Source organism: Lissotriton vulgaris, chromosome 4_1 (genome assembly GCF_964263255.1).
Source record: "Lissotriton vulgaris chromosome 4_1, aLisVul1.2, whole genome shotgun sequence".
NCBI lineage: Eukaryota > Metazoa > Chordata > Amphibia > Caudata > Salamandridae > Lissotriton > Lissotriton vulgaris.
In genome coordinates this window covers 1,417,725,253-1,417,751,470 of record NC_141691.1, presented here as the reverse complement: position 1 = coordinate 1,417,751,470, position 26,218 = coordinate 1,417,725,253, and the positions used below count along the sequence as shown (strand labels likewise).

The 26,218-nt window shown below is 48.0% G+C and overlaps 1 protein-coding gene across 3 annotated transcripts in view; it reads left to right on the top strand.

The window, feature by feature from the left end:
• The window catches only part of SS18 (SS18 subunit of BAF chromatin remodeling complex), a 359,812-nt gene that overhangs the window by 315,347 nt on the left and 18,247 nt on the right, over positions 1-26,218 (top strand). The gene's annotated exons all lie outside the window — the stretch shown is intronic.

The window sequence follows — 26,218 nt, the reverse complement described above, 5'->3', positions numbered from 1 at the left end:
ATAGTATGTTCCCCTTCAAAAGGTGGTTTATTTGTATTCTTTCTCACAAATGATCACCTAAATTGTGTCTATGTAAGACTATTTACTAAAGCAATCAGAAAAGGCAGTGCAAATCTAACAAGTAGAAGACGTCACTTTAAGATGCATTCAGTTTCAGTAGTGATATCTTAAGCTGTGGGTAATGTGGAGTGAACTCTTGTTGAAGCAACTGATTCTGTTAAGTTTTAAATATGCAACATATTTGCTTCTTACAGTAATTGCGAAACCACCTGGAAATCGTTGTTCCTAAGCAAGTAGATCTTCAATAATCTTCCCAAAGACTTTCAACACCTTTACTCATGGGGAGGCCACCAAGCAGTACTTCAGAGGAGCCATTGCTTCTTAATAAATATTTGTTCGTGGCATGTGTGGCTGTGGATACAGAAGCTGTCTGTACTCCTGCCATTTAGTGTTGGGCTCGGATGTGTACAAGTTATTTTCTCTGAAGAATTCTTCTTGAGTCATGAGGTAGTGTGACTCCACCTATTGCTTGCAATGCGCATGGTCATCGGCTCCATTGTTAAATAGTTTGCTGTTTTGTCTGCCATCGGTTTTGGACCTGTGCTTCCCTGCTCTGGATCGACTCTGTCGCGGTGATCGTTTTTGATTTTCTTGTTCCCCATTTCTCTATTGGTATTGTTTGTGATTGTGTTTCCCCTTTTCTCACATATCTGGTTGACACTTCCAGTTACCGTTCAGGACAGTACGCAGGTCGACTACGGCCCCCTGTGGGGCCAGCCCGCTGGGGCTTTTCTTCACTTCCATGCAGTCCGCACTCAACATGCCTTGTCTGTGATGGAATAGACACCCTTTTTATACTGCCCGAGTGTTGTGCGAAGTATCCCTCGGCTGATCTGCACCAAGTCTGTAATATTTGCCTCTCACCCGTACACAACGAGGCTTCTTGTGATGCAGGCTGATCTTTTCGGTTGAAGAAAATCCATCTGAACCGCTGGGCCCATCGACTCGAGATGTCCTGCAGAAGATACTTCAGCCCCTTCGGCACCCAGGACCTCAAGGAGGAACATCGTCCCTAACCTTCAGCCACTGACAATGAGGCTTTCTCGAGTGACAAGAGTCTGGCTCCGACCTTGAGATTGAAGAACTCCTACGGGCTCAACAGGTCATGAGTACAGCTCCTCATTCCACTCGATACCTCTCCGAACTAATACCCCAAAAGGGCCCTTCAAGTGCTCTGAACCCATTGAAGCAGGCTTCTTGGCCACCACTACCTCTGGGCTGTGGTCTGAACAGACAGTCTACTTCGGACACCATGCCCAGCTTCAGCTCGGCAACAAAGAAATTCTTAAAACTGACGCACTATGCGCTGCCTACCCCTGGCTTGGCACAGACCAGACTGTCTAATACAAAACTTTCAACCTTGAAGCATAGATTGGTGTCGGTGCTGAAACACTCTACTTCAATGGAAGGCCAGCCCATGAACCAGTCGAACTGGTCCTCCAGATGTTCTAGGAGCAGCTCAGTACCCAACAGAAGCAAATTGTCATCCATCCCCAAACAGACCACATACAAACACAGCCGCCAACGCCAGATTCTTGGCTCTCTAAGAGACAGCTAGGCTTTGAAGTAGTCCTGAAGCCTCCTCCTCTTCCAAAGAAGCAGGATAAAGCCACCATTTCTCTTCCTGACACCAAACTGCCTCCATACTCTTCCACTCCTCCCACACACTCACCATCACCATCCTCCTCCTTTACCTCACCCACTATCTTACACTCCACAGGGGGCACCTTATTCTGACATAGGTGGATACGCTGAAGTGGGGGTACACTTATGACTTATTATTATAATATTTGTTAGGCGCACAAATCAACCCCGAGCAGACTATAATTTCATAAGAAGATAAGGGCTCAAACAACCAAGTTTTCAATAATTTCTTTAAAAGGATTAGGTTTGAGCAAGAGCGAAGGGGCAAAGGTAACTGTTTCGAGTATTTGCCAAAAATGAAAAATACCGTCCACCCTATCTGGTTCTTTGAATGCTTTTCGGCATAGTAGTAGAAGTTTGCTGGATCTGAGCTGACGTGTCGGGATATAGGGCTGCAATTAATTTTTAAGATAACATGTTCTCTTCCCATGTAATGATTTGAAAACCTGGTACAAAAGTTTGAAGAGCACACTTTTTTTATGGAGAGCCATAAAATGGCTTTGACATGTTCATTCATGGAGAAATTGTCATCCAAGATTATGCCCAAATTTTTTACAAACTTTTTAGGTCTTAGGAATGTCCACGTTCAGTTGACCAAAATCGTCGTCGGACAAGATTGAGTGAGTCTTTATGAAAAGTTGGACTCTCGTCTTACTGGAGTTAAGCTGCAAAAACTTGACAACGATTCATGATGCAATTTTTAACATACGTTTGAATTTGACTTTGGTAAGTTCAGGATTTGAATCCATAGGGATGATCAATTGAGTCTCAACAGCATATGAGATTGTATCAAAACCGCATAACCTGATAAGTCTGGCCAGGGGAGCCACATATATGTTAAAAAGAGTGGGGCTCAAAATCGATCCCTTTATCCAGAGCCATGGTTCTCCAGTATTAGGGGTGTCTTTCATAGAATCACATGCTTGAATATTCCCCGTCGTCGAAGTGGGAGTCCCACGGTACATAAAATAGCAGTAATATATGCATGTATATATATGAGAAATATTATAAATAAAATATACATACATATAATGCAATAAAAATGTAAACTTAAAAAAGTACCATAGAACAGAATAGGCCCATTGAAAAGCCCAAGGGAGAATTCACTTTAGTAGCTTATAGGAGTCATTATGTGTTGGACCACATTCTAGCCAATCAGGCTGTAGCCTCCTCTAGAACCTTCTCCTCAGAAGCCCAAGTCCTCAGATTTTTTACCGCACGTCGTGTGAAGGGAGTCTCCCTGAGCTCTGCTCAGTTTCTTCAAGTTTCTTCATATTTTTTCTTCAAAATGTCTTCTTCAAAGAAAACTCTGTTCAAGGCTTGTCCTTCCTGTGGGAAACTTCGCCTTTTTCATGAGGATCTACACAGTAAGTGTATTTACTGTTTATATCCGGACCATGTTGTCTCTACCTGCAGACTCTGTCGCAAATTTCCTCCCAAGATCTTGAGGGACAGAGAGGCTCGTCTCCTTCTGTGGCTACAGAAGTTGAAATCATCTGACAACGTCGTGTCCGATGCTGAGAGTATGTCATCTGGCTTTTCTAAAACCTCTCAGAAGCGTGGGTCTGAGACTGAAATCCCCTCTCCTTTTCTTAAGAAGAGTAAAAAGCTGGGATCTTCCAAGGATGTCTCCTCCCAAGACTTGCTTCAGGGCGCGCCTACGGGACCTGGTTCTCTGGCGTCTCGTCCCAAGACCATGCCCTCCGTTTCTAAAACGGGCATTGGCTCGTCGACGGGCTCGTCGACGCGTCCGTCGACGTCTTCAGCGTCTACGAAGTCTGTTTTGACTTTTTCCACGTCGACGACTACTTCTTCCATGTCGACTAGTTCTGCCACGACGATTATCTCGTCGACGAGCAGCCAGGAGGTGAGACCCATCTCTTCCATTATTATGATCTCGTCACTCAAACCGTCGACGAAGAAACCACCGTCGACGTACCCATCGTCGACGGCTCTCCCGTCGACGAAGACCAAGGCTTCATCGTCGACGACCGGATCCTCGTCGACGACAGCCCCGTCGACGATACCATCGACGCAGATGATGAACCCCCCGTCGACGGCTGCTCCGCCGACGACTTCCTCGTCGACAGCAAAGACAGCGATTCCATCGACGGCCTCGTCGACGGCCTCGTCGACGGCCTCGTCGACGGCCTCGTCGACGGCCTCGTCGACGACCAAAAAATCGTCGTCTACCAAAATTAAATTTCCTACGCCGGATGCAGCGGCGCCAACGAAAAAACAACTAGAGGGTGTTAAGGCTATGCCACTCTCGTCGACGGGCTCGTCGACGACACAGCAACCCCTACAATCTGCTGCCACCTTCAAAGTGGTTTCTACTTCGTCCCTCAAGTCTGTGCCACTAATACAGTTAAGTCCTATTAGGAGTGGATCACAACCTCCGGAGAAATTATTTCAATCTGGAGCAGAGGAATCTGGAAATGATTCAGAAGTGGATCAACTTTACCAACCAGCAACCAGTCCATCGGATTTACACATAAAGTGTCAGGACTACAGCGATGAGGATGAGTATGCAGATAATACCGTCGAAGATGGGAACGTCCTTTTTCCATTGGATAGCACACAACAACCTAATTACGAACGCTTTACGCAAATTCCTATGTCTATGGTGAAAAACCTACAACATATGCTGGATGACTACAATCGTAGATTTCCACCATCACTACCGCCTTCCCCAGCACCCCAAGTGCAGCGGTCCCATGCTCCAGCTCCACGCCCTCAGTCTCCAGTGCTTCAACCACAGTCTCCAGCACCTAGGCCTCGAGCTCAAGCGACTGTTGCACCTACGTCTCCTTTAGGTGCTGCTCCTGATACAGATAATGAGGGTCAAACTCCACAACACACTGGAGATAATGACACTGATGATGAGGAAATGCAGGATTGGGACAATTATAGGGCACAGACACCCTCTACTCCACCAACATCACCGAGAACTTCGCCACCAGTGGATATCGCAAGTTTCCACAGCCTTATGGTTCGTGCAGCAAAAAGGTTCCACCTAACGTTAGAAACGCAGCAAGCAGAATGTTTTCTGTATGACTTTAAAGACTTGCCTCAACGCCAAACTCATACCATTCCCATTATTGACCACATATGGGAAGAGGGCCTTAAGTTAATGGAACGTCCTAACTCCATTCCAGCCGTTCTACCTAGACTGGACAAAAAATATAAAGCACCGCCTACTTCCCCGGCCTGCTTAGTTTCACAGCCTAAAGCAGACTCAGTGATCACTCAGGCGGCACAAAAAAGGTCTCGAAATCCTGCCATACCCCTAACTTCCCCTCCGGATCAGGATGGCCGCAAATTGGACTCCATTGGTAAAAAATTTACCACAATGGCAGCGACAACGGTAAGAGCTTCCAACGCCTTAGCCATTCTGGGTCGATACGACCGGCAAATGTGGTCCGAGATCGCTGGTCTACTTCCCCAAATGCCTGACTCCATCCGGGAGGAAGCACAATCCATCATTCTCGAGGGAGAGAAGATTTCGACGGAAATTATCGACTGTGCCGTCGATATAGCCTCTACTGGATTCCGACAATTGGCGGGTGCTGCAGTTTTGCGTCGCCAAGGCTGGCTGAAGTCAACAACCTTCCGGCCGGAAGTTCAATCCAGAGTGCTCGATTTGCCCTACGATGGCGAGTCTCTGTTTGGTAAGCACGTTGATGATGCCTTGGAACTCATCAAGAAGGACACGGACACAGCTAAGTCCTTAACAACTCTGCAATACAGAAAGAGGCCATTTCGTGGGGCTCGTGGTAGAGGAGGAGGAACCTCTACTTTTCGAGGCACGGGCCAATATAGAGGATACACTTATGACAACAGGCAAAAAGGATCCTATCAGTCCCAAAATCGTTCATCCACCTCCAGACCTTACCAGCGGAAGTCCAACTACAGAGGTGGTGCGAACACCAGCAAAAAACAGTGAGAGGATTGTGCATCTTGGAGGTCGAATCTCGAAATTCTTCTGCAATTGGTCGAACATCACCAACGACCGATGGGTCTTGGATGTAGTTTCAAAAGGACACACCCTGGAATTTACGAAATTTCCCCCCGCTCGCCCGCCTTCGGGCCCACCTTCTCCCCATTTCAGGGAACTGTTGGCCCAGGTGCAGCTTCTGATCAGGAAAGGAGCCATAGAATTGGTACCGCAAGATCAACGCGGCAAGGGATTCTACTCCCGTTTCTTTCTAGTGAAGAAAAAATCAGGAGAGTGGCGCCCCATCTTGGATCTAAGGGCTCTAAACAAGTTCATTGCGTCCAAGACTTTTCAGATGCTAACCCCGCTTCAAATCTTGAATTTCCTCATTCCAGGAGAGTTCTTTTCGACAATAGACCTTCAAGATGCATATTTCCATGTGCCTATTCACACCAGGCACAGGAAATACCTTCGTTTTACAGTCGGCCAATTTCATTACCAATTCAAGGTCCTTCCATTCGGCCTTCGATCGGCACCGAGGGTGTTTACCAAAATGCTAGCCCCGGTGGCCGCTTACCTGCGTTTACAGAACATCCAGTTTTATCCATATCTGGACGATTGCCTCATAAAAGCCAGGACTTTCCAACTGACACAAGAACACACACAGGTCTGCATATCCCTGTTCGAAACTTTAGGTTTCTCCATCAATTGCCTGAAGTCACACTTTCACCCTTCTCAACAGCGAGATTTTCTAGGCGCCTCGCTCGATTCTCGGCTAGGGCAAGTGTTCGTGTCACAGGAACGTCAGAGCAGAATGTTGCAGAAAGTTCAATTCCTGCAGTCAAGAAAGTACGTTTCTGTTCGAATGTACAAGTCATTCCTCGGCATGGCTTCCTCGTGCATTCAACTGATTCCCAACTGCAGGCTGCACAGGAAGAACTCGACAGCCAGTGGAAGCAGGTATCAGGGTCATTCGAGGACAAGATCCATCTAACGTCCCGCATGCAAAGAGCTTTGGAGTGGTGGGCTCATCCTCCAAATATAGCAACAGGTCGTTCATTCAAGGACGAACAACCAACACTGACACTGACGACAGACGCCTCCCTGGAAGGTTGGGGTGCTCATCTCGACGGAATGTCAGTGAGGGGCAAGTGGACAGCGTCTCAGCGCACTTGGCACATAAATCGCTTAGAACTACTGGCGATTTTCTTGGCCTTGAAGTCCTTTCAAAGAGTAGTGCAGGGACAGACATTGTTGGTGAAGACAGACAATACCACCAGCATGCACTACATCAACAAACAGGGCGGCACAAGATCTCTCGTGCTATCACAGCTGGCACAGGAAATTTGGGACTGGGCTCTACAACGTCAAATACATCTCCAAGCTATTCATGTACCAGGTGTGGCCAATGTGCTGGCGGACGCGCTCAGCAGAGCCCTCTCGGACAACCACGAATGGGAACTACACCAACCAACGTTGGATTACATCTTTCGACAGTGGGGCCGACCGCAGTTGGATCTCTTTGCAACGTTTCTCAACAGCAAATGTCTAACGTTTGCGAGCCGGCATCCACACAAGGAGTCGAGTGGGAATGCCTTTTCAATAAATTGGTCGAACACCTTCAGCTATGCATTCCCTCCTCTGCCGCTCATTCCACGTCTGTTACACAGAATGAGATTCCAACCATGTCGGATGATCCTGATCGCACCCAAATGGCCGAGACGTCCTTGGTTCTCAGATCTCCTCCTGTTCTCTCTGACACAGCCGATACGGTTGCATCCTCTGCCACATCTTCTCACAATGCATCAAGGTCAAATATGCCATCCGGATCCAGCATACCTTCAACTTCATGCTTGGAACCTGAGTACTATGAATTTGCACACATGAATATCGACAAGGATTGTAGGACAGTGCTATCAAATGCTCGAGCACAATCTACTGTCAAAACTTACCAACTGAAATGGAAGCGTTTCTGCGCTTGGTGTTCCACTAAATCACTAGATCCCATGCGTGCTCAGCCAGAACAAATCTTGCCATTCTTTTTGTCGCTAGCAAAATCAGGACTATCTCACTCTACCCTTAAGGTTTTTCTGGCTGCTATCTCTCGTTTCCGTCATGATGGCATAACATCTTTGTACTCTTCCAGGATCATAAGACAGTTCTTCAAAGGCCTTTTTAGGATGTTTCCTCCAATCCGTCGGCCTCCACCTTCATGGCAACTCAACCTAGTTCTGTCTCAGCTGCTTTTGCCTCCATTCGAGCCCATCCATTCTTCCAATCTGAAGTTCCTCACTTGGAAAGTGGCTCTGTTACTTGCTCTGACCTCTTCTAGACGCGTCAGCGACATTCAAGCCTTTACTATACAGCCACCGTTTTTGCAATTTTCCAACGAGGCTGTCACCTTGAGAACAAATCCCAGTTTTATTCCTAAGGTTCCCAGTGACTTTCATCTCAATGAACCTATTGTTCTTAAGACTTTCTTTCCTGCACCTCAATCTGCAGCGGAGCGTTCCTTACACACTCTGGATGTGAAGCGCTGTCTTAAATTTTACATTCAACGCACAGCTGCCTTCAGAAAGTCTGATCAATTGTTTGTTGCATATGACCCAGTATGCAAAGGACAACCAGTAACTAAACAGACTATCACCAGATGGATATCGTCTGCCATATCCTATTGTCATCAACGGGCTGGCAAGCCCCTTCCTGTTCCTGCACGAGCTCATTCCACGAGAGCTGTGTCGACTTCTGCTGCCCTCTTTGCGGGGGTACCTCTAAGACAAATCTGCAGAGCTGCTACTTGGTCCAGCAGCCATACTTTCACGAAGCACTACTGCCTGCAATCAACAGATGCCGCGGATACGGCAGTGGGTCAAGCGGTGCTGCGGAATCTTTTCCATTAAAGGTGAGCCTCTGTTGCTACCCGCCTCCAGTCATAAAGGTATTGTCATGTTTTGGTTTTTTATTGCTTATTAAGTGATAAGGTATGCCTAAACTTAATTTGTATCTTCCTTTATGACTAATGTATGTTTTACTGCTTTCTATTCTTATTCAAGCATGTGAATCTATGAAAGACACCCCTAATACTGGAGAAGAACATAAGTTACTTACCTGTAAACTGTGGTTCTCCAGTATTGGTGTCTTTCATAGATTCACATGCGACCCTCCCATCCTCCCCTCAGAGGCTCTCTTCTCCTCAAGCATTTATACTTACTTGTGCTACGAAAATCTGAGGACTTGGGCTTCTGAGGAGAAGGTTCTAGAGGAGGCTACAGCCTGATTGGCTGGAATGTGGTCCAACACATAATGACTCCTATAAGTTACTAAAGTGAATTCTCCCTTGGGCTTTTCAATGGGCCTATTCTGTTCTATGGTACTTTTTTAAGTTTACATTTTTATTGCATTATATGTATGTATATTTTATTTATAATATTTCTCATATATATACATGCATATATTACTGCTATTTTATGTACCGTGGGACTCTCACTTCGACGACGGGGAATATTCAAGCATGTGAATCTATGAAAGACACCAATACTGGAGAACCACAGTTTACAGGTAAGTAACTTATGTTCTTTTCGAACGATAGGAGTCCATGTGTACATTATGAGTTTGTTCTGATAAAAAAAATTCCACCCATTTCCGAGCTTTGCTGCCGACACCAATCTCCTTAAATCTTTGAATTAGAATTGGTGGGAGATGGTATCAAATAATTTGCCACCATAGGGAGACCCCTGGGAACTCACATGATGTAGATCCGCCTGTGGATGCTAATCCTGACTTCTACCCTTCCCGACCTTTTCTGCCAAATGACATCCCTGTCCAACCATGTGGTTCCATGTAGACCTGCTGTATACCATAACGTGAAGATGCATTAAGAGCCCTATAGGAGGTTTTAATCTTTGAGACTTTCTTCTGCACATCGCTCCATGCAATATCTGCCTATGATGAAGAGGATGCTCAAGCCAGCCCCTTATATTTTCGAGGAGCCAGTCAAACCCCGAGTTATTACCCCATGGGTTGATAATCAATACAAAGCCTCTCCTTCGGACCCCATCTAAATTAGAGGCCAACTCCCACCAGATTCTCTAGTGGGTCATACTACTCGTAAAAGGGCGAATCTGAATGGTTGATGCTCCTCTGTCGGATAAAGAGTAAAAGGATAGACACAGCTGGTAAAATATTTGCAGCACAGTCTGCCAACCACTGACGCATCACAAGTATCATTGGTTTGCTCTCCAGATATGACAAGCCTCACTGGGGCGAAATAGAGGAGCTCCTCCAACACCTCCCAGAGGAGCACCGTAAAAGGGGGCATGAGTTGGTCACTGAAGGCAAGCTGATTTCAAACTCAAACATCAGATGCACCCTAGATGCTGCTAGCATTGTTGCTTGGGGAGATTAACTCTGGTCTCTTCCTCCGCAGACATGCCGGTCTTCAGTTTCAAGCTAGACGTTCAACAGCATCTCCTCACTCTGCCCTTTGACGGGGAACATCTGTTTGGGCCTCAGGTTGATGAGATGTGGAAAAAACGGAAAACCAATACGGAAACAGCAAAAGCCATGGGCGCCGTACAGACGCCTTCCTCACGGGGATCCTTTTGCCGCTCTGTATGTCATGGAGGCTCAAAAACCATGTCTCCTGAAGCTTCGGCTTCTTTCCAGCACCAGCCTGCCTAACTCAACTTTCACCAGGGGCTACTTCAGGGCTGCCTATCGTAGAAATAGCACCAAAGGTAAGGGTAACTCTCCCCCAAAAAAGCCCCCCACCCAAGCAATGACTTGCCACTCCCCCCACATCAATTACACAACACCTTTCAGCGGACGGCTCAGATGCTCTTCCCCACTTGGCAACACATCATCGCAGACCAGTGGGTTATATAGATCATCCAACAAGGTTATTGCCTAGAGCTCCCCTCCACACGGCTCAGCATACCATCCTGCAGAAATGGCCTTTCCCCGGAATGCCAAATCTGCTTCAGGAAGAGGTCCAAGCCCGCCTGCTCAAGTGGGTCATAGAGCTTGTGCCACACACCTACAGGGCTCAGGGGTATATTCCCTCTACTTCTGCATTCCCAAAAAGGACAGGTTAGTCAGGCCCATTCTGGACCTTAGGCCCTTAAACAACTTCTTCCTTTCAGAACACTTCCACATGGTCACCCTTCAGGATGTCATACCTCTGTTACAGCAAGGTGACTTCATGGCAGCACTTGACCTAAAAGACACCTTCTTCCACATTCCGATTTATTTGTTGCTACCTCCAGTTTGTGGTAAGTGGTCAGCATTATTAGTTCAAAGTACCCTTTGCGGTCACCACTGCACTCCAAGTCTTTACAAGAAGCCTTGCAGTAGTAGCAATGCACCTGCAAAGTCCGGGCATCCAAGTATTCCCCTACCTTGACGATTGGCTGCTAAAGAGCGCAACACAACTACAGTACCAGAAGACGTGCAGCGGGAGGAGCAGAAGCGACAAGGCAGCCCCCCAGGTAACCGTTCGGACTCCGGTCCAGCGCGGCTGTGTGCAAGTACCTGGAAGGGGGTGGGAAAGAGGCAGTGTCCAGGCCTGTGGAGCCTCCACACCCGGTCCTTCCTGACGGCCCGTCCTAGCACAGCTGACGTGCTGCTGTAGCGGGGCCTGCTCTCAGGAGTCAGACGCTTCCCCCCCCAAAATTATTAAAGCCGCAATTTAGTTAAATTTACAGCGGGGGCAACGTGAACAGCGTCCTTTTGATTTGTTTAAGTACAATGGGGGCAACATGAAGGACAGCGTCCTTTTGATTTTCAAAGTTGCAGGAGCTCGAAAAGGGATCAGCGCTACTGTCTTGAGGTAACCGAGTGGGATCATCTCTGCACCTGTTTTCTTTTATGATTTGAACTGTTGCGCCCACATTTTTGGGGCTAAAAGAATCATCAAAGAACATTGCTAAAGTGAAACTTTTACCAGAGAAACATTGCGAGAGAGATATTATTTTTATATGTGGGATTTGTTGTTTTGACTCTCCCCTTGCATGTTTCTACTTACCTGGCAATTCATCTGGGACCAGCTTCCTGCCAACTCTGCCAGCATTGTCCCGCACCATTCCCGTCAATGAGCGCAGACCCCCCTGGAACTACATTTCCCAGGGGGCATTGCGCTCTCGCGGGAGAAGTCGCGATTTGCAGCGCCAGCAGGTCTTAAAAGGTCCGTGGGGGCTCCCGCGGCGCGGGACTCCCTTGCGTGTTTCTACTTAGTGGCCAATTCATCTGGGACCTGCTTCTTGCTTCCAGCTTCCTGCCAGCATTGTCCTGCGCCATTCTCGTCCACGAGCCCGTTCTATGACCTGACTCTTGTCTCTGAGTGGGTGGTTTGCAGAGGCGTGCTGTAGCTTCTCCAGTGGAGTTAGTTTTATATTTTAGGGGGCTTGGTATTGTATTAGTGTTTGGCGTTTTCGTTTTGACCAGGTGCAGGGAGGCATATCCAGAGTACCCATTATGGGGAGAAGGAAGACCCAAGTATGATAAGTCCTGATAAGGGCTGCTTCTGTCATCAATAGGGAAATTGAACTAGTTAATAGCCGTTTGTCTAGAACGCCCTCTAAAGGTGCACTGTCTTTTAGGAGGGGGGGCGGGGGGGGAGGAATTTCTTCATCAAAGGAAACTGCCACTGATTCCTTGAGTACCCTATCTTCCCCTGGGTTGAGCGATAATTCCCAGATCGCAGTAGTTCCATCACATACGCAGGGTTCTTCCCCTCTGGCACCCCGTAGAGTACTTTCTCCCACTGTAATTGTTGCAAATAAGGAGAGCGGTGCATCAACCCCAACATTGGGGTCTGAGGGTTCTGATGCCTCCTTGAACAGTGTGCCTCAGGAAACACCTGGTAACGCGGACCCTTTAGGAAACATTAGGGGGGCCCTCAGGTCTAGTGGGAGTGCTAAAAGGAAGTCTAAGACAATAGATAGGCAGGCTAAAAAAAATCAAATTAAATGCACCTTCCAAAACCGGTCATCAAAAATAGGGCAGGTGCTCCTCTATTGGATATTACAGTTAACCATGATATGTTGGAGGCCTTTAAATCCACCATGATGTGTATGTTGAATGAGAGGCTAAGTCCCATTGTGGACAATTTGAACCATATTGAGAAGATCCCGGCAGAACAAAATAAGCATTCAATGTCCTCACATATACCTAATTCAGTGCTTTCAAATTTGAATATAGTCACTACGACACCATGCCCTATTCCTTGACCTGTAGAAGCTGCAGTCTGCCATCCTCCCAATAGTACACAACACTGCAGAGCAAATGTGGTTGCAAATGACTTAGGTAGGCTAGCTGACCCCCGTGAGTGTTAGATCAGATACCGTTGGGGATCGGCCAATTACTGGGCAGGGACAGGCTATTCAGATGACAGGTAGATCCCAGGCTGATCACCAGGGACCGCCTATCGCTGCAAATCAGAACTTCGCAGTTGTCGATGTTCCACCACAATCTGTGCCCCTGTTAGTGATTCTGACAAATGTCCTGCCACTCCCTCATGGATCACAGGAAAAGTGTATACAACTTAGAAACAAGGTAACCCATTGGCTATCAAGTAACACCTCCATGGGACCAATGGTGGGACGTAACACCATTATGGTGCGCCGTGTAAGGTGGATAGGGAGCTCAAGGAAACGCAAAGGGGGCGACTGCATTATTGTAAATTTTAATAGCAGTCACCCTGTGGATCGAATCCTTCGGTATGTCTACCTGAATTCCACCCATAGAGATTATGGTATAAAGGCTCTCCCTCTGGGTTTCTTTTACAAGGTCGACCCCAGAAGTCGGTTGTCTTCAATTTTGCATTTTAATGGACCAGCTCAAAGATTTTCTGTGGTGACGGGGATGGGTCCTTCTTTTCATCTTGGAGGTGTAGGGCGACTTGATGGGCACCAGCCTGTTCCCCGGCTGGAGCTCTCAAATAGATTCTCAGCCCTCTCCAGGCTGGAAGAGTGTGACTGACTACATTTGAGGCCTGAGGCATTAGGAGAATTATCCCAACGGCAGGAGGACCATTGCCCAACCACCCAAGATATTATGCCTGGTGGTATAGAGGAGTTAGGGAGGTTTAGCCTCCAGCAGCAGCCATCCCTAACGGTAGGTTAGGCCCCAGTAAAGCAGCCTAACTTGGAAACATATAATGTTCTGTTGTGATTGCAGGCTTGGCAGGGAAAATCCAGGACCCTGAATGGCTGCAGTTTATCAGGCAGTTTTCTGTGATTTGTCTACAGGAGACATGGCTTGTTGACTGCGACCTATCGTTGGAGGGATACAAAGCCTTTTTTGTCCCTGCATTACCGTCCGTGCATGGTAGAGCTAGTGGTTCCTTGGCCATATTTATAGCATTGTCAGTAACCTGCAAGATCCAGCGACTCTGTTTTTTTAACAAAGATATCCAAGTAATCTTCCTGAAAAAAGGACATAACAGCCTGGGAATTAGTAATTTTTATAATACCATGGCCTTGCAGGGGGAGTGTAAAATTGCCCAGTTAAGCACCCTTCTAAGGAAGATGTGTGGTTCTGTTACAAACAGCCTTATGGTAATGGGAGATTTTAACATCCACCCTTATGGTGATCCGGCAACTACTTGCATGACAGAGCTGGGCTGTGCAAGGATGCAGGGATTTCATTTTGAGCACTCCGTACAGGGGGATGCACTTAACAGTTTGCTTAATCTCTTTGATCTGCTTCCCTTTATGGCCTTTTCTGCTCCGCCTAGTTAACAGCTTGTACCCTCGTTCAAAGGTCGGTATAAGGGTTCTTTTATTATTATTATTATTATTATTATTACATTTCTTATATATCGCCAGAATCGACCCCCGAAGGGGTATCTCCGCGCTTGCCTTGGGAACCCGTCCTGGTTTTTCCCTGTGAGATAGCCCCTACAGGGCATCCCCAAGGTGAAAGCCAGGCATCCCGCCGCGGGGGGCCGTTGTGGAGATTAAGCAAGCTTAATGCCCAGAGTTGCAGAGTGTGAACCCATGATTAGGTCAGGCACCGAAGCGAGAATTATCGAGTCCGTGGACATTTGAGCTCAACACCCTGCCGCGTCGGGAATCGAACCCTGGTCCCGGGTCTGACCTCTGCTTCAGGGTCTGCCTGCTCTAACCAGTGAGCCACACTTCTCCACTTATTGACCATAGCTTGATCTCAGCTGGTTTACAGAACAACATACAGAGGTTTGCAATTCTAGAAAGTGCATTTAGTGATCCTAATCCCATCTGTGCACTTCTGGGGAGTGGGGGGGCTGTTGTCGAGCCAAGACCGGGTTCCAGCGACGGGTTGGGTGAGACCCACAGATGGAAGACGCAGAATAAAGTGGTCACAGGTCGCCCCAGATTTATTTTACAGTGAGGTGAAAGCTAAATGCGCAGGCGAGATTGCATCTTGTGTGTCTCATAACTCCTGCCCTGGGGGAGTCCTTGACGCTTTTGAGGGTATTATCTCCAAGGTAGGGATTTTAAGTGCTCCATCCCATAGACCATCGCCATCGGAACCTAGATGGTTTGACGCCTCCTGTTCTAAGGCTGCAAGTCTCTTAAAGGAAGCCGAAAAAACTATACCGAGAGACCAACCTCTGATCAGTGCCCAACGTCTTATATATAAGCATGCACTGGCTAGTAGGAAAAAGGAATTGAAGGAGGAAACCTGGCGTGAACTACTGGAGCCTAGTACCCTAGCGAGTAGTTCTATATTTTGGGGCATTATTAACCGCCCCCTATTCGAGAAGTCAAGTGATAGGGAAATAGGCACAAACATAACCGAGGATGGATGGGTGAAACATTTTACAACTATCTTTAAGGGTGTGATGGAATCTGGACACCCCATAGCTAGGGCCAACATGCTTGCCCTGATAATATTTGATCAGAAAGAGGTGGAGTTGGGCATCATAGGTCTATCTGGTAATAAAGCCACAGGTCCCGATGGTATCCCTCCAGACCTTTTTAAATCTAATCCTCATTTGTGGGCACCGGTCCAGGTGGCTGTGATCAACGCGGCGGCCAGGGTCGGATGTCCGGAGTCTTGGAGAATTTCAACAATTGTTCCGGTTTTCATGAAGGGGGGCCGTAATAGCACTTTGTGCTATAGGCCGATCTCCCTCCTTGATTCTGTGGTCAAGGTTGTTGGTGGGGTAATTTTGAAAAGATTAACCTCCTGGACGGAGGAGAATGCGATAATTGCAGACATTCAATATGGGTTCCGCTCAGTGCCTTAATTTATACTTGATTATGGGGAAGTACACAATCGCCCGACAGGGCACGCTCTACATGGCCTTCATGGATTTATCCTCCACCTTTGACAGTGGCAATCGGGAGAAATTATCAATCCATGAGGGCCATGGGGGTGGAGGATAAATTGGTGGGATTCCTCGAGGATCTGCATAGGGTTACCAAGGCTAACATCAGATATGCTGAGGATCTCCCTGTCTCTAGGGACTTTAACATTGAGAGGTGTACGGCAAGGATGCATTTTGGCCCCGTTTTTATTCAATCTATATATAAATGACTTACACAAGATGCTGGTAAAAACAGGGGCTGGCTTCCCTCATGTGGGTCGTCGGGGTTTGCCCGTCCTGCTTTATGCGGGCGACGCTGTCCTCATTGCTAGAACAGCAAAGGGCTTGCAGACCCTGCTTGACACCTTTCGAAGCTTTATGGACCTAGCGATTAACAATTCTAAATCTTACATCATGCAGGTTGGGATCCGACTGAAGGAGTATCCATTTAAAGTGGGAAATGAAAAGGAGCCCCTGACAACGACATTTTCTTATTTGGGTGTCTTGCTGGCCGATAAATTAAATTAGGGGCCTCTTATCCAGCGGACTAAGGGGGAGGTTACAAGGGCCAATACAGCAATCTTCAACTTTGGCACCAAAATGGGTAAGCGCCCAGTGGCGGCAATGTTGAAGTTATACCAGTCAAAGTGTCGCCATTGCGAGTTATGGGAGTGAACTATGGGGCCATGCTATGACTGATGCCTTACAGGTGGTGGAGAATAATTTTTTAAAACGCCTTCTTGGGGTGCCAAGTGGTACATCCAACCTGGTGGTCAACGAAGAAGTGGGGCTGCCTATATCAGTGACAACTTGGCTATGCAGCCCCTGTTGCTCTGCCTTAATTGCTGGCTGAATGATGATTTAGCCTTTAACCATCAGTGTTAGACCTGACACCCTTGGCGTGGTTATTCCCCCATCTTTTTGCCTCTGACTCAGGTATTTTTGATGCTGTGCTGGATTTCGTTTTTGCTGGTTTAGATGCTTGGGACACTCTGCCACTGCTGATCAGTGTCAGAGTGTAAGTGCTCCCTCTGTAAATTCTCATATTAATTGGGTATACCTGATTGGCATATTTGTATCACCATGAAGTCCCTAGTAAAGTGCACTGTGTGTGCCAGGGCTGGTGATGACAGATGCTACTAGTGGGCCTGCAGCGCAGATTGCGCCACCCACATGAGTAGCCCTAAAATGGTGTCTCAGGCCTGCCAACGCAGGGCCTGTGTGCAGTCAGTGGACTGCCATGTCCGCCTGGCCAGTGTCCCCACTGACTGGGCCTAACCCTTCCCTGTCTGTGCACATCAGTCACCCCTATGGAAGGCTCAAGGTACCCCCCTGGGCATTCAGTGTATGGATAAGGTAGAGCATGTACTAGTGCAGGTAACATGCTCTGGTAGTGAGCAGCAGCCATTTTGTGTGCTCACTGCTGTAAGGCTGTCCTGCTCCATAGAGTAACATGGGGGAGGCTGGTCCCATTGGATCCCAGCCTATCTTCCCATAGGAACAAGATGGAACATAAGTGATTGATATCCCTGAACTCAGAATTTAATAACACATCTTTTAGGAAAGGTTGTTTTTGAATTCTGTGTTTGAGAATAGTACTTTTAGAAAGTGGCTGTTCTCTTGTCTAACCTTTCTGTGTGCCTGGGACTGGTCGTGGATTGACTGCCTGGGTTGAGGATGACAGGGGCTGCAGAGCCTCCAAGGGGTTATCTGAAGCCAGCCCGTGGGTGAAAGGCGGCATCTGCTGCCAGGGAAGTGGGAGGAAATCAATTCATCAGTCGCCTCTGATAGTGCAGGGCTGTGCCTGCCTGCTCCCCCTCCTGCTGACCAACTGTCACCTCTGACCCTGATACTGACAGGCTGAAGGAAACCAGAAACATCCCAGTGCTCCAGCAACCCCAGAACTGGTTTAGACCGGGCTCAGGGCCCCCTTGCACAAAGACTTCAAAGGACTTCAAAGACTTTTTGGGGTGTAAGAGAAGGACCCCTGACTACAGATTGCGAGATTCTACAATCAAGAGCAACCTCTGCCAGAAGAAGGACTGCTGAAGGAGCTGATGGAAGATTGCCTTGCTGTGTGCTTTAAGGGCTGACCTATCCTGCTATCCAACTGAAGGAGAGGAGAAGAAAGGGACTTTGCTGTGTGCTGTGACCCTGCCTGCTTGAAACTGCCAAGACTTTGCTGTGTGCTGTCTTTACTGAATTTCCAAGGGCCTGAGGAGAGCTGGCCTCCTGTTTGGAACCCAGGGATAAAAGGTTCCCAAGCTTTGCAAAGAACTGGAGAGGAGATCGTGTGGTGTTCTGCCCCAACGCGTGTTGCTAATTGCCAGCTGGGAGGAGCGATTGCTGTGCTCATCGGCACAGATTCAGGGGTGAAACGAGGCCCGTGGTGTTTCCCTGCGCCCAGGATTACCCCTGCTGATCTGCTAGTTAGAAACGGTCTAACCGCGACCTGTGGCCCCGAAAATCTGTTGCCGCCAAATCACCGTCGTGGCCCGGGGCCAGGAACACCCTCTCAAGTTGCTGTTCGTGACCAGGAGCTGCGGTAGCGAAGATCGAAGCCGCCGCGCTCCTATTGGCCCAGCGAGACGAGCCCCTCAAGTAACGCCGCGCTGGGATTGGCCCAGCGCCGCCGCGTCATCGCCGAGGCCGCGCACTGATTGGCTGACGGCTCAGCATCATCCAGGGGCTGGTCCCGGGAGACGCGCTGTCATTGGCTGACTCCCGGGCGTGTTTGGAGGCTTGCCGTGAACGCCGCGACCGGATTGGTCCTCGGCGTCCTCCCTTGTGAAAAGCTGCGTGCCAGTGAAGGAGCCGAGGGATTGCCGCGATCACCGCCGGGACCGGGGAAGACTGACCTGACCTCGCCGAGGGAATCTAGCGCGTCCCGCACCCCTAGCCAGCCGTCCCCCACAAGGTGAGCAGCACCGCCTCCCCCGCGGCTCGTTGGATTGTCGAGAGCGGGCGGGAGAGGAAAGGGGACCGGCCGGGGCGGGGACGCGTGTGATCTGCACGGCCCGGTGAGCCTGAAACAAGGAAGGAGCAAGCTTGCACCTGGGGGAAGAAAGAGTCCCCGGGCCTCGCTGAGGAGCGCATTTGCAGCGCCTGAAGCCCACCAGTAAGAATACACGTGGGCAGTGTTTGGAATGCTCGTTTTTAGAGCTAATTGCATACAAATCAGTGGCCCTATTTTTAATTACTGATTAGAGAGACTAGAGACTATCTTCTTTTTACTAAGAACTTCCTAACAAGTGCAACCATTAAGAATCAAGTGCAACGTTTTTATGACAAAGTGATTATCGTGCAACTGCCTTATTTACATTGCTGAAACTAGATAAAGTTATATATTTTTATAAAATATACTTACCTGTGTGGTCTCAGTTTGTGGTGGATTGGGGATTATTGTTGTGTTGAGTGCAATTATTATACACATTGCCTTGGGGATAAGCCTGCCTGCTCGCGCCAATCTACCTAGAGGGAGAGCGGAGGTTATCTACTGTGTGTATTCCTTCACCCTGACTAGAAGCAAGGGTCCCTACTTGGTCTAAGGTACTTACCTCTGCCAACTAGAGACCCCCAGATCTAACAATCAGTTTCTAAGGGATATTTGAAATGTGGATTTCATGCTGCGAATCCCGTGGTTAAAATATATTAAGGGCTGTTTTGAAGAGTTGGGGCAGCCTGATTTATTTTTTAAAACCTAATCTTATTACTGTGGAGGATGTGGGTTATATTAAAAAGACCTTCATGACAATTAAAAAGTTGGATAGAGATCAGATTGAACTGGGAAAACAGTGTTCGTAAATATGTGATGCTCAAAACCACTTCCTCGATGGAACCGGATCTCTTGTGGCCTTTATCTACACACGAGCGGTTTCTATTGGTCAGGTTCCATTTGAAATATTTTCATTTGCTTTTAGCTATCCGTAAGGGGAGCTGCAGGGAACAGGTGCTAGCATCCTGTGGCTGCGACGGAGTGTCTCCACAGGATTTGCTGCACTTTGTTTTTTTATAATTTCTATACTGTTCTCCGCAGACATTTTTTAATCCCACTTTTAAAAGAAGATGAATTTTATACTGGTCCGCCCTATTTTACCTACAATTGCTGAAACCGGATTGTATACCATTCGTTGTAGGCTTTATAAAATCTGCCTTGCATTCTAGAATCTGTATGGATAACTGATAGTCCTTGTATGGTTTGATATTTTTTATTCCGCTCCTGTATTTTATATATTGTGTGCTTGCGCCCTGTTTATCCTCCATAACTATATGTGAGTTGTAGATATTCTAACCCTATTGTATTCTGTCTGATCAATTATCACTTTTTAATGTTATGAATTGTATTTTAAAAAATTATTTTATGGTGTTGTGCAACTTTTATGGCTTTACTCATAAAGCCGAATAAAGTATTTTTTGACTTTGACTTTGAACTTCAGTACCATGCACACACCCAAGCCACAAACTGGACTTCACCATCAACGCTGTAAAGTCCCATCTCCAATCCCTTCAAATTCAACCCTATCAAGCTATATATCACACTCCAGCAAGACTCCAGTCTTTCCAAGCGTTGCTGCTCCTGCTTCAGCCAAATCAATGAGTCACAGTAAGTACAAAACAACAACCAACGAGTGTGGTCAAATCGGAAAAGAGCCACCAAGTGGAGTCACTCTTGATTAAAAGGACCCTCGCTCACTAACCTAGTTGGTGACATGCTTCATCATTGCGTTCCCACCAGGGAGGCTGAGTGCCTATCCGGTGTGCTACAACGCCTGACTACAGCGGAGCAGGTTTTTCTTGTGTATGAAGTGAGTGCAATGATGCGAGTGAAAACATGTCATTTAAAAGGGGCCTGAGTTTGATCCCCAAAAAATGCTTATTGGTGGAAAACCAGGCACCAATAAAAATAGGTGCATTGGATGTCTAATAACTGGCTAAATTGACCAGATACCTCCTATTGTGAGAAGAATAGAAAATTGGTCAACCTGTTTCTGCTTCAAAATGCAATTGGCGAAGCATTCATCAGGACCAGCACACCACGGCGGTATGTGCACGCTAAGGCGCACCCGAGCCTGTGGTGGAATGAACCGAATGAACTCACGGTTATCTAGTCGTCCCTTCAGGACTTTTGGAAGTCGATAATATGCGAGGAATTGTATGACCTCACAACATGGGTCCCGGTGGGGGGGGCGGTTACTTATAGTCACACATTCATCAAAGACACACGCCCGAATGCCACCTGCATACTCACTTCCTTGTTACCCCCAGGGTCCTTTTAAACAAGAGTGACTTCTTTTGCTGTCTCTTTTCCTGTTTGGCCACACTCTTTCGTGGTTGTTTTGATATTGTTTAGGGCAGGGGTCTCCAAACCAGTCCTGGAGGGCTGGATCCATGCCAGATTTTTTGGATATCCCATTGAGATACATGTAGTAATTTTAAAAATCTGGCATGGATCCGGCCCTCCAGGACCGGTTTGGAGACCCCTTGTTTAGGGGGAACAAGAGTGGCCCCATTTGTTACGCCCTCGCTCTCTCTCATTTTTCTACACAGTAAAGTACAGTCATGCGCCTGCAAGGCATTATGGCCTACTGCATTGCTGTAGTACCCAAACGTACACTGCACATGCCTGTGTTGCAGGAATGTCTAACCCGCCAGTGGTCTTGTGGGGGCATCCTTTTCTCGACCCAGTTCTGCAGATCACCTGCACAAAGAATAGATCCCTCAGTGGGTGGGGGGCGCACCTAAAAGATCTGACTGTCCAGGATCAGTGGGGTCTCACTCACAGGGATCTCAACATCAACTTTCTGGAGCTGCTAGCTATCCGGCTAGCTCTAAAAGGCCTTTCTTCCTCCACATAGTGGGCAAGGTAGTCCTAGTACCAGCAGACATGACAGCCATGTATTGCATTCAGAAGCGGGGGAACCCGATCCCCTCAGCCTTTTCTGTTAGCTCAGTCCATCTGGCGTAGGGCCCTCCACCACAGGATCCAACTGTTGGTGGAATATCTCTGGAAAGTTGACAGCGACTTTGCCGACCTTATCAGCAGGATGAGGCAACAAGTCCATAAGTGTAAACTCAAACCTGCAGTCGTCCTTCACTACTTCCAGCGATAGAGGTTTCTGGACATAGACCTCTTCTACACAGCATAAAACGCAAAATGCCCAAACTTCGCCTCCAGATTACACACTCAAAGTCCAAGGGCAATGCATTGTGAATAAACTTCTCAGGAATATTTGCCTATGCTTTTCCACCACTGCCCCTCATTCCGTTCGTGGTTCCAAAGCTATGGCGAACCTCCCTCACCCACATCCTTGTCGGTCACCACATAGGCCAGACAACTATGGTTCACCACTCTACTTGAACTTTTGGAGAGGCTTCCCAACAGACCAGACCTTCTCCAGCAGATCCATGGAGAGATCAGACACCGTGACCTAAAGAGCCGCAACCTTGCAATTTGGTTCCTGAGCTCTTAAAATGTGGTTATCTCAGTCTACCTCTAGAATGCATGAATACTCTTAAGGAAGCGCGCAGGCCAACTACTTGTGCCTGCTATACTGCCAAATGGAAAGGTTTGTCTGATGCTGCCTCTCAAACCCCATTGATCCCCTGGAAACCACAGTTGCCCCAGTATTGGAACTTTAATAGATTCCCATGCTTTGTATCATTCCCCGTCGTCGGAATGGGAGCCTCGGTAGTATCACAACCATAGAAATAAAAGAGAAAAAATAGGCCTAGGCCTCATCTCCTCATCTCCTCTTGTATCCTATCACCCTCTTTTGCAAAAGAGACCAAACTTTTGTCAGGACCAATCAGAGCAGCCTCACCCCCTAGAACCTTCCTGAGAGAGCTCAGAGCCTCAGATGTTTCTACCGCACGTTGTGCTAGGGATTCTCCACTGAGCTCTGCTCGGTTTTTTTCTCATTATAACTGTTTATTTCTTCAAGTTTTCTACTTCAATCAGGACATGTCTGACAAGGAGAAGAAGGCCTTATTCAGGTCCTGTGCGTCTTGTGGAAAAAAGCGTCTTTTTGTGGAGGATAAGCATGAAAGCTGTATCTATTGCTTATACCCTGACCACAAGGCCACAGACTGCAACATTTTTAGAACCTTCTCTACTAAGACACTTCGTGACAGAGAGGGACGACTTTTGACCTAGCTTCAAAAAGTGAAGACTCGGAAGGAAGTTCTCTCATCGGATGAAGAGGATTCAACATCTCTGGCTTCCTCTCACAGATCCAAGAAGAGGGGTAGGTCTCCTCCTGGTTCTTCTTCAGCTGAGCCCCCTTCTAAGGCCCCTCATAAGATCTCTGACAGGTCTGAGAGGGCTAGTCCCCTTCCATCTCCTCACGGAAGTGAAAAGGAGAGGCAGGGACAGGCTGCTGGATTAGTTACAGCCTCTAAGGACAAAAAGGAGGTTTCTATTACTTCTCCGTCCAAAAAGGAAAGGACTGGTGACAAACACTCTACAGGCACTCCAGGGACCGTGCCTGAGAAAAAACAGCGTCCGTCGACGACAAAAACATCAGGTACGTCGACGACGATTACTTCTGGCAAAATTCCCGCTGTTTCCTTGGCTCCGTCAACGGGCTCGTCGTCGGTAGCGGTTTCAGCGACGACAACTTCGTCGTCGTTCAAGGTTCCTGGTTCGTCGACAGTAACTTCTTTAACGTCGACGATGGTGGTCTCCGGAAAACAGCTGTCGACGGCATCATCGACGACGAAAACTACGTCGACGACAACGACTTCAACAACGACTTTGACGACGACAATGATGGTGATGACGACGAGTTCGTCTACGAGACCGTCGATCATCCCGTCGATGACGACCAAGACTCCGTCGACGAGGTCTTCTGTGCCGTTGACGATTCTGTCAATAATACCGTCGACGACCTCCGCACCGTCGACGACCGCTCCGTCAACAAAGCCGTCGACGGGTAAAAAACTGCCATTTCCTCTGCAGAGAATGAAAATTACACCGGAGATGACGTCTCCTCGACGAGTTTCGACAGATCTACAGTCATTGCTTCTAGATGACGATTCGGAGGAGAATGAGGAAAATGAATGCCATTTTGGGGATGCCTACAGTCTCTCAGACTTAAATGTAAAACTGCAGGAGACTGACATGGCGGAATACTATGAGCAATGTGACCAACGGGTGCATCAATATGTTCCACAAGGACTACGTCCACCTGGTTTAGGGCAGGACATGGTGGCCATGCCCGCCTCTTTAATTTCTGACCTGCAGTTGATGCTGCAGGACTATAGGAACAGGTTTCCTTTGGAACAGTCAATGCAGTCTACGCAACCTCCACCTCAGGCGTTGCCGCAAGCGCAGCCAGTGGTCGAACTTCCTCCGTCACAAGTAGTGTCTCTCACACCACCAACGGTCATTCCTAGGGTCCTTTCTCGGACACCGGATATCGGACCCTCCACTCCTATTCAGCAGGATACCTCTTCGGATGATGAGGTACAGGTGGATCCCATGGCTGATCCATTGCAGGGCCCAGACTTCGATCAAGGAGACAGTGGGTTGCAAGATCCAGACGCCACTGGTCGGGATACTTCTATTTCCCCTCCGGTTGATATAGGGGGGTTCCATAACCTCATGGAAAGAGCTGCAAAGAGGTTTGGACTACCAATTTCGAAGGAAGAGTCTGAATGTTTCCTGTATGACTTTAAGGATCAGTACAGAAGATCGGTCAAGTCCATTCCTATTATTGAGCATGTGTGGGAGGAAGGTATGAAGATAATGCAAAATCCAGCCACTGTGATTCCGGTTCTCCCCAGGTTGGAAAATAAGTATAAGGCTCCAGATGGCAGTCCAGCTTGTCTTCTTGGGCAGCCGAAGCCTGATTCGGTGATATCACAGGCTACTCAAAGCAAGTCTAACACCTTTGACTACGCCTCCGGACAATGACGGTAGGCGCCTGGATAACGTGGGGAAGAGGTTTTCTTCCATGGCCAGCGTACTGGTTCGAGCAGCAAATGCTCTCGCCATTTTAGGCAGATACGATAGCCAGATGTGGTGTGGCATGGAGCCGTTCGTGGAACAACTGCCAGACTCCACGAGGGAAGAGGCAAAGCGTTCTGATGAAGGGAGAAAAATCATCCTCAGAAGTTATCAACTGTGCTATGGACATAGCGTCCACAGCTTTTCGAGCATTGGCAGGGTCAGCTGTGCTTCGTCGCCAAGGTTGGTTGAGAGCCATCTGGTTTCGTTAGGAGGTCCAAAATAAGATCCTGGACCTCCCATTTGATGGAGAGATGCTCTTTGGTAAGCATGTTGACGATGCCCTGCAGAATATAAAAAAGGATACGGACACGGCGAAGTCTTTGGGATCACTCAACTACCGTAAGGTCCCATTTAAAGGCGCTCGTGGCAGAGGTTTCTCTTCATACAGAGGAACACCCAACAGAGATATTCCTCTGTCTTCGCAATCTTATAAGACTCAGTATTCAAATCAACGGCAGGGACAATCGGCGTCTTACTCTCGCCAACCTCCGCGAGGGCGTCAGAACCGTCAGGGACGCGACAACACCGAGAGACAATAGCGGCCTCCTGGCTCTACCCACTGTTCCTCCCCTCCCAGTCACATCAGTGGGGGGCAGGATATCATTTTGCCTGACCAGCTGGAAGCGTATAACATGGGACCAGTGGGTCCTGAATATTGTTCAGAGTGGCCATACGTTGGAGTTCCAAGACCTTCCTCCAACGAGAGCTCCGGGCGCCACCCGCATAAAACATCTGGGACTGCCCCACCTCGAAGCCCACCAATTGTTCCTCAAGGGGGCAATATAACCGGTACCTCTCTCTCAGAGGGGCAGAGGTTTTTACTCCAGGTTCTTCCTGGTTAGGAAGACGGCAGAGACTTGGCGCCCCATACTAGACCTACGAGAGCTCAACACTTTCAGGATGGTCACTCTCCAAGAAATTCTTCCTCTTTTGAACCATGGCGACTTTTTGGCGTCTGGATTTAGAAGATGCGTATTTCCACATTCCAATAGACCCAGCTCACAGACAATATCTGCGATTCGCAGTGGGAAAGAGCCATTTGCAATTCAAGGTGCTTCCGTTTGGCCTTCGGTCTGCACCTCGAGTATTCACCAAAGTGTTGGCACCAGTAGCAGCTTTTCTACAAAAACAATCCCTGGAGGTTTTTCCCTTATTTGGACGACTGGCTCGTCAAGGATCCATCTTTCAAGGACACCTCTCAAGCTGTTTCGGTTTGCATTCAGTTGTTCAGTCACCTGGACCTTCAATTGAACAAACACAAGTCAGTTCAACAGCC